Below are 16132 nucleotides of genomic sequence, written 5' to 3'. Positions count from 1 at the left end.
AAAAGTTATTTTATATTCCACATACTTTTTTCCTAGTGTAGAGTATGAATGTTTGTTACCTTTTCACACAAAAACTACTGAATGGATTATGATGAAACTTTACATTAATATAGTTTATACATGACAATAACACATAGGTTATAAATTTCATACAGGAGAAATCGCGGACACAGCTAGTATATCTATAATTATGATTTTGCTGCGTAGTCCGCTGTCCGCCATTTTGCAATGTTAATTATTACAAAAAGGCGCGAAAGCACGCACGAATCGCGATTGAAAGACGCGGGAATGCATCTAACGGCGAATGCACGCTCTTTCTCGTTCTTTTTCTCTGACTTTAGATACGCGTACTCTTTTTTCCGCGTGTAAAACAATTCGCGCGTGAAAGGGCGTACGTGTAAAGGCAGCTAAAGACACACAAAAAGAACAACAAATACATATATAAAACTACAGAGTCACAAGCTATCACTAAAGGTCAATTTGCGTATTCCGGATGAGTTAGTTATTTGTCGAGTTGTAACATTGTTCCACATATGGATCTATCGTGTGCTTTGAACATTGTTTTGATTAAAAATAAAAATGTGAATTCGACTCTATTCATTTACACATAAAGTTGATTACCAAAAATGTATATATTGCGGCAGTTTATTATTAAATCTTATGATATCTTATTAATATTAAACTATATTTTATGACAAACAAGATTACTACCAAACAAGAGTTTTGGAGAAAAACAAGTGCATAGTAATCTACATTTGGGGTAGATAAATATTTGTTCCGTGAACTCTTCTTGTTGATGTATGTAACCCATATTTTTCTGATATGGGTGTATTTCATTTGTCATACCTTAAATTTTAGAAAACCCTATTAAAAATATTAATCAGTAAGTGGTAAAAATATAAAAATAATAATAGGATATCAGATACAGATGTTGGTTTTGCTATGTTTAAGTCACGTTAATTTAGCTACTACAGCTTTGTTTGTATCCCAAATAAACAAACTCTTCTTCTATGTGCCTACAACTATACCATTTAATTTTGTTTGTCTTTCTTTTTTCCCCAATTGGATTAGTCTAATATGTTTTTCGATTTCATTTATCCCCGTATGTAGATATGTTAGTTTTCCCTCTTTTTTAATTAAAGTCGAAATTGTTTCATAATAATTTACATTGCATTACTAGCTTAGTAAATATTAAATGTAAAGTAAGTTTTACTCATGTTATATTTAAAGCGCCTTAGAAAATATTATAGCAATGCAGTAGACTAGTGTTTTTGACTTACACTTTGGAGAGGTGTAAGTAGTGAAATGGATTTTCTAGGCGCATTTTCTCAGTAATACTTAAAATTTGTATAATATAAATTATCACATTTCTTTACTTAATGTATTTATATTGTATTGTTTAATTCCGACTCATTACGACTACGACAGGTCAATAAGAGCACCTCTCAGCTTAGCTAAACAGCCAACTCTAGGCTTATTATATAGTTGATCTCTATTCTATGCCTGACGGTGTATGGTGAATGTGTGTAAAATAATCATCAGAATTTGATCACCAGTAGACAAGGTCGTATTTCCAGTAGTCGTAGTCAGGTTTTAGCGTTGAATATTTGTGGTCTCACACAAGCTAATGGTAGCGTATATAAACAAAATTATATAAATACGTTAAGTAATGAAATGGACTGTTACGAGATAATATCTAATTGTATAAAAGATATCATACTTTTTTTTACATTCACACTGCCATCTAGTCTCAAGCTAAGCAGAGTTTGTGATATGGGTACTAGACAACTGATACAAGTACATTGATACTTTTTTCGTAAGAACATACATAATATACAGTTATACATAAAGAACACCCAGACTGATCATCATCGTACAAATGAATACAAATGTTTGTAGCGTGCGAGGAATAGAACCCGCGACCTTCGGAAATAAAGCGATGTGTTAAACCGCTAAACTATCGAGACCGACTATTTCTATCTATCCGTCTATGTGGATTTATATTTATACATATACTACTATTGTAGTATTTGATATTTTCTTTTCTAAATCGTACGTTAAGAAACGTCATCGGTTCATCACAATTCGATGTGATGCATCGTTATCATAATATTCAATTCAAAATTGAATTTCTCATTCGATATTCTCATAATACAGAGTGGAATATCTGAGAAAATCTACTTGCAACCTCATCTACGTTTCATTCTCTGCACATTACTAACTGAACCGTTGCGACGTGGCTTATCAATTCCTATCACATTCAGAATGTAATTTTCTTCTGTTAGAATCCAGACACTAACTTAAGAATGCATTATTTTATTCATGTAGTACATATTAGTTGTTATTTATGCACTTTTTCTGTATGAACTTTATAGTCTACTAGCTGTACATGCGGCTTCGTCCGCGTGGAATTTAACTTTATTTTTCTAAAATAAAAGTAGCCTAAGTTACTCCTTATTACATCAGCTACCTGCCAAAGAAAGTTCCGTCAAAATCGGTCCAGTCAGTTCAGAGATTAGACAAATAGACAAAAATTGTAAAAAATGGTATTTTGGCGTATGTACCGTATTTACATTCATATGCATGTAATAAAAATCGGTTATTTCAATATTACAAACAGACACTTAAATTTTATATATATGTTATTCTGATGTATAAACAATATTACTGTAAAGTTTAATAAAAAACTGTTCAGTAGTTTTAACATGAAAGAGTAACAAACATCCATGCATACTCACAAACTTTAGCGTTTATAATATTAATAGGATACTTTTTACCGCCCAGGAACACTGTGTATCAGGCTCAACCAGATCCGTGAATGTGATCTTTGAAAACCATTAAAAAACACCAAATTGTTAGTTAAATTGTAATTATATTTTTTTTTTTTTTATATCATAATTTGAGCGCGTTTGACCGCAATATAATATTATATATAATATTAATAATATATAATATTTTATATATTTTTATAATGATTTAAATATAATCAACTTAGCTCACAACCATAAGAATTTTCAATTATTGTTTTTTTTTAAATTATTTTTTTCAAAATTGATTCACATCTATTTTTTTATTTCACAGACGAAAAATAAAATAATTCATTGTTATAGATTATCTGTACACAAATCTATATATACAAAAAAATTAACTCATAGGTGACTGACATAGTGATCTATCAACGCACAGCCCAAACCACTGGAAGAATCGTGCTGAAATTTGGCATGCAGGTAGATGTTATGACGTAGGCATCCGCTAAGAAAGGATTTTGATTAATTCTACCCCCAAGGGGATAAAATAGGGGATGAAAATTTGTATGAAACTTTGTCAATTTTAAACCGATCTACTATGACGTAGGCATCCCCTAAGAAAGGATTTTAATAAATTCCACCCCTAAGGGGATAAATTAATGCGAGCGAAGCCGCGAGCAAAAGCTAGTACATAATATTTTCATAGAAACAATTTTGATAAAACCAAAACAACGACACCGATACTCGTTAATAGAATTACAAAGTGAAATATAAGTAAGAACAAATTTATATTCCATTTCAATGGCATTAATTCGGCCCTTTTTAATAAATCAATATTCGATACTTCCTTAACCATTGGGACGTGAAACGAAACATCAGCAAACACTAATAATAAATAACATCTAAAATGTCGCAGAAATTGCGCGCCGAGAATAAATTATCAACAGCGCCGAGAATAAATAATCAACAGCGCCGAGAATAAATTATCAACAGCCATTGATTCGGGAAGGACACTTCAATCCTATGACGTTCTTTGTGCGGAACCCTGTCCTAACGATACGACGTGCAGGCACGGGGTTAAGGCAACTCTATATAGTGAGCCGTTTTGAGGGTACTGCTGCTGAGAACACCGAGGATTTTAGTGAGGAAGAACCCCACAGTAACCCTCAGCAACTTTATATAAAGACGGGCGCTTCTGTACAACTCTATGTACTGAGCCCGTTTTGATTTTTAGGGTACCTTTTTTAGGGTCTCCTTGAGACAATGGCAGATGGTGCGGAACATCGAGGGTTTTAGTGGGTAAGAATTCCATGGTAACCTTCCAAAAAAGCGCTACCCTTTTTTAACGAGGTGAAATGTTCGTACAGAATCGCAGGCTTTATGAAGGGTTGTGGAAACTAAACTACACTAAAACCCTCCATTTGATCCCCTGTTCCATTCTAACAAGTTACGACAGATTTAGTCGAGGTAGGGATTCGAAACTCCTAGCAGTGCCCTCAGACTGAACTCATATCCATCAGGCAGGAGTTCCTAAGCGGACGCTCGAACCCCGAGCTGTGCCCTCAGACTAAATCATATCCGTCAGGCAACAGTTGGTGTTCAGCTCCATAAGTCCTTCCGCGAGTTTGGAGTGCCATCTGCACTCGCCCCCTATCGCCAGGTGGAGCAGTAAAGGCCAGCTGCGGCCAACAGCATTAGAGAAGTCCGTAAAAAAGACGAATATACAAATGACACATTGCTACAGATGATAAGATTTACACACGTCCCGTCAGAGTTAACGAACTATAGCAGATCTCATTACAGATACCGTCAGTCATGCTTCTGTTGAGGAAAAAGTATACCAACATATATGTACATTTACGCGGTCTCTCGTTTAGCGTCAAGAGAACTTAACACACGCGTCATAAAACATTAAGTTACAAAAAAAAATATGATTTTTGCAAGATACACTTGAGTTTTAGTAATATTAATAGATATAAATTTAGAATATGTATTTTTTTAATCTTATAAAATACTAGTTGTGCCATTCGTTGTGAGAGACTTTGATCAAATGAAGAAAAAATATTTAATAATCTAACCCAAAAATAAAGTTTGTATGGTAAAAACATTTACATTCATGAGTATGATTGTTTGTCCTATATTATTTATTTCTAGCTAAGCTAAGCAGTGTTGTGGGCCCTATATAACTGATATATAGGGCCCACAACACAAGCTCTGCTTAGCTTAGCTTGGGACTAGATGGCGCTGTGTAAATTGTCCTGAAATATTATTATTATTATTATTATGTCATATTTCTCCCGTTTAAGTTACATTTTTCACTGCAGCTATGCTCTTTTTGTCTTATCGTAGTGTTATAAACTTATAAGATGAGTCTTTTGAGATAAATCGGCCATCCAACAGTATAGAAAGAGTTTTCGAAATCTGTTCTATAGATCCAGAGGTCTTACAACACGTTGTTAGGATTTTAAAATTCACAAACTTTACCTCTTTATACAATAAAATCAAAATCATATCTTTATTCATGTAGGTCTATTACAGATATGTCAAGTCTACCGCCAGTTCGGAGTGCTTTCGAGCTATGAAGAACTGACAAGAAACTCAGCTCTTCTTCTTTTTAAATGTGCTCATACATAATTAGAAAAAAAAAACAGATTCAATTTTAAATTAAATTTAGGGAGAATGTAGTGACCACCAGCATATGCTATTCCATTCTTGTCAAAAGTAAATAATGTTAGTATTGACAATAATTTGTATTTATATATGTGTTACAATAAATTTCTATTCTATTCTATTTTTTAATCCAATAAATATTTATTTCATAAATATATAATGTACCTTTTTATGCTTTTGCCCGCAATTTAACTCGCATTGAATCCACTACATAAAAAATATTTGTTTTTTTTTTAATAAAAAGTTCTCATAAAATTCTATGTTCATTCTGATAACTCCACGAACAGGTGTACAAAATTTCATGATGTACGGTTCAGTAGATTTCGCGTGAAAACGTGACAAACATCCCAATTTTCACATTTATCATATTTGCATTATGTAATTGTTTTAATAATTTAATTTGCTGTTCCCTAACATTTTGTTTTAATCGACCGTATATCTACTCGATTTAATTTCAATTCAATTGCGTGAAAAGTTACACTGCACATTGCAAGATCATAGGAATCTCTAGTTGCAGTATCTAGAAAATAGTTGCATTTATCTATTTCTTATAATTGAAACAGAAACTTCTAGAATGCCGGCAGAACGTAGCTGGTCAGACGTGGAAGTGTGTTTGTACAAATTTCCTTTGTTATTACAAATTCTTTTTCAGAAAATAGACGCTGTTTTTATTAATGTTTTTGTAGAAATAACTTATACTCATATTTGTATTCATAGTGCAGGTAGTACTATTTGATTGCACAAAGAATGGGTGCGAGCGATCTCTATTTTGATTGCATGCAAGGATGAGGTCCTTGTCAATGTATATTTATTTAAAGTAGCGGCACTATAAAGTATTTATATCAGTTGTATAGTATTCATAACACAAGCTCTGTTCAGCTTGGGATTAGATGGCGCTATATGTTTGGCGTTATTAATTATTATTCCTTCAAGTTTTTACGAGAATGTTTTAAGGAATCAAATATCCTCACCGTTGCTTCTCAATACATTTATGTAAATATCATTTATGCCAGGAAGAATATAGACAGTTTCAAAAGAGTTAGTGATTACACTAATAAAAGCTTACGTAACAATAACAAACTGATTTTACCTAAATGTCGTTTAACTAAAGTTAGTAATTCAAAGTAAGGTTTTACAACAAAATACCAGTCTGTTATAAATTTGCCTGAAAAAAGATTTAAATGTCATATAAAATACTTCCTTTGCAATAAAGCTTACTATAAAATTGAAGAATTCGTTAACGACAATAATGTTTTTATAGAAAAACTTAAAATCCATAGCACTGACAATATTATCTGATTACACTAATAATGAGTGCGTAGCGATTTCTATGTTGATTATCGCATGCCTCTTACTTGTTATACTGTAATTATTATATAAAAAAACATCTATTCAAAAGAGCAACACACAAGTTTCTTGCTCATTCTTTTTGTGTTGAGTCTGCATTAGAATCAAAATATGACTATTCAAAAGTGCTTGTAATGAGTTTATTTGAATAAAGATTATTTCTAATTCTATTTCTATTTCATAACTACCTTTACTAAAACCGTATAAAAATTGGGAATAGATGGCGCTATGTGAATTGTCCGGGTATATTATTACTATTATTCATTCAGGTTTCATAACTAAACGAAAACCGTATAAAAATGTATACACACGACTTTTCATTTTTTACTCTTTTTAATCTGATTTGTTTGTTTATCGTATTAAAAAAACATCATTGACCGAATGCAGTTAATCTTGCAGCGTCATTCAACCACCGTTTTCCGCTTCCGGTTTCCGTCAATCATAGCTGTAACTGTGGCAAAACGGACACATCATCTAATGGGACCTTAAAAGCTGGTATTTTTTTTATACACGCCTATTTCCTGCCGCGTCACATTTTTACGTCATATATGTTTCTATATCATAACTTGTGGCCATATTTCCCGGCTTATTTCACTCGTGTCGATCTATATGACAACGGAAGAAACAGCCGACGAAAGTAACGAGAAACCGTTTGATCGATGATGCTCTAGGCTGAGGTTTAAGTTATGAGAGGGGGCGGAAGCGATTTTTAAATTGATGGCTATTTTTATACTACGATGGTCGTAAACAAGGATGGTATACCGTTACCGTAACTTATGAATGCCTGAAATAGGTGGATATGGCAGGGGGTACACATGTGCTCTACCGACCCTGAAGAAAGCTTAATATACCCCTCTCGAAAAACCCTATGCTGTAGTTATTCGAGAGAACCTCGGCCCACCCTTGAGACTTTCACCACCACCTTCGAGAGGCACCCTCGACGATCTTCATTCCACAATCTAAGTGTACATGGGAGGAAGCGCATCTGAAACCGCACCGTAGGGTCCAGCGTATGGGGATGAATACCCGATGGAGAGCGGTGTGACGGTAAAAGGTAGCAGTGGGTATTAAAAATTTTTTAAGATATTCGGTAGAACACACGATGCGATACGAATTGCTTTATGTAATAAGGCCGCCTCTTGCTAAGCACATGTATGCACAGTGTCCTTTTCAACTTATGAGTATAAGTTGAAAAGGACACTGTGAGAAAGAGAGTTCTTTCTCCTGTGCAATAGAGTTGTTATTACTATCATAAAAAGCATTTAATACCACTAACTATAATAATAATAATATTCTTGGACAATTAACACAGCGCCATCTAGTCCCAAGTAAAGTAGAGCTTGTTGTCGGCCCTAGACAACTAGTATAAATACATAGATCTATACTTTTTTTTTGTACACAGTTATCATGTATATAGAATACACCCAGACAGATAGAAACATTAATATTCATGAATACAAATGTTAGTATCGTCCGAGGAATCGAACCCGCTACAATAGTAAGTAAACCGGTGTGTTAAACTACTAGACCATCGAGGCCGTCTACTATCAATGTCCACTATCAACTATCACTGTTAATTATCAATTTCGGTCCCGAATGAATTGTCAGTTATTATCTTAGTTATCTTTTATCAAATCAAATCAAAATATATTTATTCATGTAGGTCTATTACATACACTATTGATATGTCAAATCTACCGTCAGTTCGGAGTGCTTTCGAGATGAAAAGAACTGACAAGAAACTCAGCTTTATTTCTATCTTTTATCTTTCCTTGCCATTACTTAATATATAAAAAAACTTTATTATTCAACGTTGCAATTACTAATGTAAAAGTTAATGAATATATTTAGACAAAATACTTTAAATCGAATAGAGAGACGGTATTTCTTGGGTTTGAAATGTATTTACCACCTTCAAGAATGAGTAATAAGACGCGACAGAAGACACGAGCGAATGTACACAGAAATAGTGCGATGGAAATTACCTTCTGTGGTATAAGTCATGAGAGGCAGCGGTTTGCTTTTTTGATCGGGTGATTGTTTTTTTTAAAAGAACTCTTTATTGAAGAACTAGATACTTGCTCCGGCTTCGCACGGGTGTACATGTATTATATATATATAAACCTTCCTCTTGAATCACTCTATCTGTTAAAAAAACCACCTTCAAAATCCATTGCGTAGTTTTAAAGATTTAAGCATATATAGGAACGGACAGACAGCGACAGCGACTTTGTTTTATATTATGTAACGATGATATATATTGACATTAAAAATAAAAAAGGTAACAGTATGTTACTACAATCAGAAGTTCAATGAGGTATAACAATATGCAGCTAAATAGCAATTTCTTTCAAACAAAGTATTGTAATAATAATATAGTAACTAGAACAAAAGTCGGTGTATTTCTTAGTTTTAAATACTGAATTTATGTTCATGACGATTGCTCGAGCTAAATAAGTTGATTGATGATTGAGTGATTGAACATATTGATTGATAGTTAAGTAGTTAAGGACTGATAACAAGTATACAAGTCCAGCAAAGTGGACCGACGATCTGGTCAAGATCGCTGGAAGGCATTGGATGCGAGCAGCGTAGGACCGATCGTCGTGGAGATCTTTGGGGGAGGATGTCCAGCAGTGGACGTCCGAGCTGAGATGATGATGATGATGAACAAGTATAGGGAGTTACTAATACATCTGTAACGCTAGTAAAGATTGCATAAATCAATCGGCAATAAGTATAATTAGTAAAAATCACGAGATCATTCCACATTTTATTTTTATTGAGTTCCCGATATTTCGGCAGTGTTTTAAACCGGCGTGATCGGGTAAACTGAATAGCAAAGAAATTCAGTTGATGAAATTCAACTGAATTTCTTGTTCTCTGTATACTGAACTGGATGGCATGGAAAGGATATAAATACAAAAAAATTGACGTTCATAAGCGGTCCACCCCGATCACACTTTTACACACACATACGACACCGTCCTCGCCGGCGAAGACGACGACCTCAAACACAATATCTCGCATTTAACCGGGCGCCTGCGCAGGTTGCTCCACACCGGCGCCGCCGGCCGCCCCTCCGATCGATCCCCCGTCCAATTCAAACGGGGATCGAAATTACGACGGCCTGAGCCGAGGGAAACCCCTAGTGGTGCCCTCAGACTAAAGTCGTATCCGTCAGGCAGGAGTTGGCCTTCAGCCGTTCCGCGGGGTTGGAGTGCCATCTGCAGTCGCCCCCTAAAGTCCGGTGAAGCTGTAAAGGCCAGCTGCGGCTAACAGCATTAGAGTAGTGCGAAAAAAAAAAAGTTCATAAGCGGCTAAAATGTCCTACATGAATAAATTATTTTCGATTTGATAGAACTTTAATAAACATAATTTTCCGCAATAAACCATTTCGCTTTTAACTTGAACCGCTCCAGTGCCACGCTAGAAGCGATCGTTCACTCATTCGATCTGTCGAACCTTTTAACTTTTTCACAGCTTTTTTGGTTTGAAATATGTTAGCTTTGAAAGTTTTTTGCACAATTTACTCTTACGGTTAATTCACGCATCGCTGGGATATGTGTCTACACTAGCTTTTGCTCGCGGTTTCGCTCGCGTTATGAAGTATTATTATTAGGTATAGTTTATGGGGCTTTACAGTATTTTCATACAAACTTCATCACCTATTTTAACCCCTTAGGGATGGAATTTATCAAAATCCTACTTAGCGGATGCCTACGTCATAACATCTACCTGCATGCCAAATTTCAGCCTGATCCGTCCAGTGGTTTGGGCTGTGCGTTGATAGATCACTACGTCAGTCACCTTTGAGTTATATATATTTAGATTGGCGAATGTATGGATTCACAGTAAGACCGTTAAATATTATATACTAGCTATGCCCGCGGTTTTAGCTGCGTGAAATTAATAGGCTATATATTATTCTGATGTATTTTTATGAAACTTTAAAGTAACATAAGAAATATATATATATTTAACGTGAGTAACACTGCGGGCACGGCTAGTCAATAACATATAAAATTTCTAGATTCAGTGGTCGAAAACGGATGTAAGAATCATTTCTGTTGACACATTACCTTATGAATTTCAGTGTTTTCACATTATGCTGCAGGTTCATTTTAAAATCTGACCAGTTTTTGGCAGCCGTGCAGCGTTCAGGTACCGCAGGCGCTGTTCGCTGCCAAGTGCGGGCACTGCAGCTGTATTAAATGAGATTCTATCGTTTGTTGAAACGCTATGTTGCAAACAGAATAATTGGCAAAAGGTATTAAAGTAACTATTCTTATATGTAACTACCTGTACCCGCGACTTAGTCCGCGTAAAATTTTACTTTCTTTATCTAAAATAAAAGTAGCCTAAGTTAAAGTTCCGTCAAAGTCGGTCGAGCCATTTCAGAGATTAGCCAGAATAAACAGACCGACAGACAGACGGACAAAAATTGTAAAAAATGTTATTTAGGTGTATGTACCTTATTTATATACAATAATATACATATATATGCATGAAGTAAAAAACTGTTATTTCTATATTACAAACAGACATTCCAATTTTATCTTATAAATATAAAATTCTCGTGTCACAATGTTAGTTGCCATACTCCTCTGAAACGGCGTGACCGATTTTTATGAAATTTTATATGCAGATTTATTAGGTCTGAAAATCGGCTACTATCTATTTTTCATACCCCTAAGTGATAAGGGTTGTCCACCTCAATTATTTTTATTATTTGGACAATTTTTTTAAATTTATTACAATGGGGCAATAAAAAATACACACAACCCTAAATATTCACCCTTCCATCACCAACCCCTATTTTTTAAAAGCGATATTAGTAATTTTGTTTGGCATAACAACGTTTGTCGGGACAGTTAGTTTCATTATTTTTTTTTAATTATTCATTTATTAAAAGTTTATATGTATATATATGGAAAACGAATATAAAAACTGCCAGCGATTCTCGTTATGGTCTAACACAGACAGGAAAAACAATTGATTATGTACACATATGTACACATAAAAGTCTATATATACAAACAAGATACAGTTAATTGTAGAAGATTAAAAATACAGTCGTCGGTTAAATAGAAAAAATGGCAGTTTTCAAAATGTACATTTATTATAAGACAAGCATTGAAAGTTTTTTTAAAAATTTATTTAAATTATTTTTTTCCTTTAATGTTTTAAATTTACACAGAAGTGTTATATATCATTTTAAAAGTATTCAGATAATGATTAAGACGGCGTGGTTAATTTAATTGACTTATATAAAAGGAGTCAATACTAGCTTATAATTTTGAATAATGTAATTTTTCTATTTAATCGACGAAATATTAAATAGCGATTAATCTAGAATATGACATAATTAATAAGTATATGTAGTAAATCACGGGATCTTACCACGTTTTTTTTTGTTGAGTTCCCGATATTTCGGCAGTGTTTCAACGGCCATATTTCTTTTCGTAACCTAATATCTCCTAATATATAAAATTGTCATGTCACAGTATTTATAACAAAACCGCAGGTTGCACAGTTGCTGAGGTATACCATCAGGTTTTTAGCCGGTAGGAGTCCGGCAGTACCCTCCCTATAGCGAATGGGTCTCCATGACGGATTTTCCTGATGTAAAAAAAAAAAAAGGTTGCACAGTTGCTAGAGATGTGGTTGACTCCGTGGCGGCATGTAGGCCGTGAGACATCGTGACGAATCGCTGCGACTCGATGCGACACTGAAGAGACCGTGGTCGCAGTGAGGGCGACCACGGTCTAGAGAAAGAAGAGAGCTATTTTTTATAATTATCTATGGTATGTTCTGCACGACATATAGCGTTTATAGTTACTAATTAATAATCTAGTTATATAAGTAAAAGAGTTGTGAAAACCCGTCAACTTTTTATAAAATTTAAACATGCGAACCGAATATTTGTTTTTATAGATTCTAATATCTCTTAACATATAAAATTATAATATCACAGTATTTGTAACAAAACCGCAGGTTGCACAGTTGCCAGAGATGCGGTTAACTCCGTGGCTGTAGGCCGTGAGACATCGTGACGAATCGCTGCGACTCGATGCGACACTGAAGAGACCGTGGTCGCAGTGAGGGCGACCACGGTCTAGAGAAAGAAGAGAGCTATTTTTTATAATTATCTATGGTATGTTCTGCACGACATATAGCGTTTATAGTTACTAATTAATAATCTAGTTATATAAGTAAAAGAGTTGTGAAAACCCGTCAACTTTTTATAAAATTTAAACATGCAAACCGATTATATGTTTTTATAATCTAAGATCTCTTAATATATAAAATTGTCCTGTCACAGTACAGTGGACCCGCGGTAATCCGGCCCCCTTGTAATCCGACATTGTCTATTATTTATTATTGAATATTACTTTGATAAAATACCTCAGAGTACATATACATACATACATATATAACAGATTCTTATCACTGGATCTGTAATTTGTCGGATTACAAGATACTCTTTTGTAAAAAATTCTGGACTATAGGGACCCTTAAGCAGCACTACAACAACACATATACAACAACACTATAATCCGACAAATACGATGGTCCGACACTGCCCTGCAAAACGTTTGTCGAATAACCACAGTAGTTGTAACAAAACCGCCGGGTGCATACTTGCCAGAGCAGCGGTTGACCCCTTAGCGTTGTGTGAGTCATGCGACATCGTGACGTATCGTTGCGACTCGATGCGATACTAAATGTACTTGCGGTGCTCGACAGCGTGGTCGCAGTGAGAGCGGACGTTGCACCTAGAAGTTTTTATTGATAATTAGCTATGTCCTGATTGAAATACAGCAAATATGGTAACTAGTTAATTATTAACTCTTTCTTGCACCAAACATTTAATACAAGAGGTATAGAGACAAGAGATTTTTATGCTTAAAAGGCGGGATTATCGCACAAGCAGTCTCTTCCAGAAAACCTTTAAACAAAGAAAACACGACACAAAAACTTGGGTTGAACATGAATAGCATAATAAAATATAATAAACTACATGCTATATACACATTTATGGACAAATAAATATAATTTAGTTGTCTGTAAGTGAAAGAACATAGTCAAGTTTTTTTTTGTTTTACCATCATAAACAAGCAAACCAAACATTTGTTTTTATAAATAGGAACTACCCATCTAATGGTAAGTTGTAAGCTTTAACGATGTACAGGCAGTCCTTGACTGACGTCGTTTCGATTTACGTCGTTCCAGGATACGTCGAACAATATTTTGACACTATTTCTCAAAGATACGTCAATTGTTTCGATTTCCGACATAGGAGAATTCACTTGTCGCGAGGTCATTGTTCTTGGGGCCAGCAGGGCGCGGTGGCGGTGAGTGGGGATTACCCCGCACATACTTGTTTAGTTAGTCCTTTCGGTTAGTTTTGATCCTAACCCTTGAGTTTTACATGTAAACATATGTCTCGACTTACGTCGTTTCGATTTACGTCGCATATTCCGAGAACCGAGTGGGGGAAAGGGGATTGTTAGTAATGTGGACTGATGATCTTATTGCTAGTAATGTACCATGTTAGGTTGACCTCCACGCGGTTCCACCTGGAAACCATCGTGATAAATTCCTGGTGAATTTGTTTATGGGCTAACTGACCTAACCTCATGCTCATCGTATCGTCCTCCACTGATGCCCCACCAGCGTAAACCGTTACTGCAGGTGGATGCACCATTCCATTAACATCCATAAGACCATATGAAAAAAAAATCTGGATTATCAGGCTCCTACCAGATTTATCTGGGCAGGGAGAGAAACACGAGCGCTGAAGGTAAGTAAGTTGACATGCGTAGGCCCTGTAAACCTACACCCAGGTCACAAGTCCCGGGATCTGCTCAGAGTATGCATCATTCCATAATGGAAATGATAATCAAATAAAGAACCTGATGACATTAAGGGTGACGCAACTGGAGTCGAGTCACAACGCGAGTTTCAAGGCGTTTGTGGCCCGGGTCCACCAACATTGTTTGTCATTTGTTATGATGGGCTAACTGACCTGATCTCATGCTCATCTTATCCTCCACCACTGGTGCCCCTCTAGCGTAAATTGTTAGCGCAGGCGGGTGCACCATTCCATTATCATCCATTAAAAAAACATGCCGTAAGTACATGGACTGCTTGTATTGTATAACGGAAATCACTTCAGCATAGTAGTGTAAACCACTAGGTGTACAGTTGCCAGAGCTGCGGTTGAGCGTCAGTGCGATCATAGCGGAATGCGAGCCATGCGCCGTGGTAACGTATCGTTGCGGCAGGATGCGATACTGAACTGACCGCAACGTGGCTTCAGTGACAGCGGATTGAGTAACTTATTATAATTATTATTAAGTATTATTAATTATTATTTTAAGTAATTTTATTGTCATGGTCACATTATATAATACTGGCTGACGCTTAGTTTTGCCATATAAATTAATACGCTATTAAAAAATAGGGATTGATGGTAGCAGTGTGAAGATTCTATGTATTTTTAGTGCAGAATCATAAAAAAAAAACAAAATAATAAAGAAAAATATAAGTACATTTTATCACAATCTGTTCAATAGTTTACACGGACAAACAACATGACATCAAATTGTTATATATTAGGATATAAAAATTTCGTCGACTCCTTATGCATGTCATATTCTTTTGTCGTTGAAAAAAACTGACAAGAAATTCAAATGGTATTATTTTCTGTTATCACAATTTTTTTATTTACTGAGGACTGAAGGGCTGAAGATCATGCCCAGCGGTGTGTCTTGAGAGGTCTATGTCCAGTAGTGGACTAGTGGTGGCTAGTGATGATGACTGTCTTTTTAAATAAAATTTTAAACAAAATATTGTAACTTTGAAAACACTGGTCCGCTCTAATCACTACGACTGATTTAATCTTATTTGCTTACTTTAACCAGTTGACTGTGTATTTAATATTTTGACTCTAATTTATATGTGCTTTTTTAATAATTTGTATTCACACATTTCAACTTAAAAATGTAATGCTCGTTCTTCTTGTGATGAGAGAGCTTTCCGAATGTGCGGTAGTTTAAAAAATGTGACTAATATGTGTGCAAATGAAATTTAAGTTTATTTAGAAAAAAAGTGTTTTCTATTCAGACGATCTCAGTGGTCTAGCGGTCTAGCACACCGTTTTACACCCGATGGTCGCGGGTTCGATTCCTCGCACGGCACAAACATCTGTATTCATGAGTATGATTGTCTGGGTGTTTTCTATGTATAATATGTATGTATTTCCAAAAAAAAAAACGATGTATATGTATCAGTTATCTAGTACCCATAAACAAGCTTTAGCTAGCTTAACTTGGATCTAAATGGCGTTGTGTGAATTGTCC

The sequence above is a fragment of the Achroia grisella genome, unplaced genomic scaffold, assembly GCF_030625045.1.
Source record: "Achroia grisella isolate CSIRO2021 unplaced genomic scaffold, CSIRO_AGI_Agris_v1 utg853, whole genome shotgun sequence".
NCBI classification, from domain to species: Eukaryota; Metazoa; Arthropoda; class Insecta; order Lepidoptera; family Pyralidae; genus Achroia; species Achroia grisella.
The sequence above is the reverse complement of the archived record's forward strand: the minus strand, read 5'-3'. Positions refer to the sequence as shown.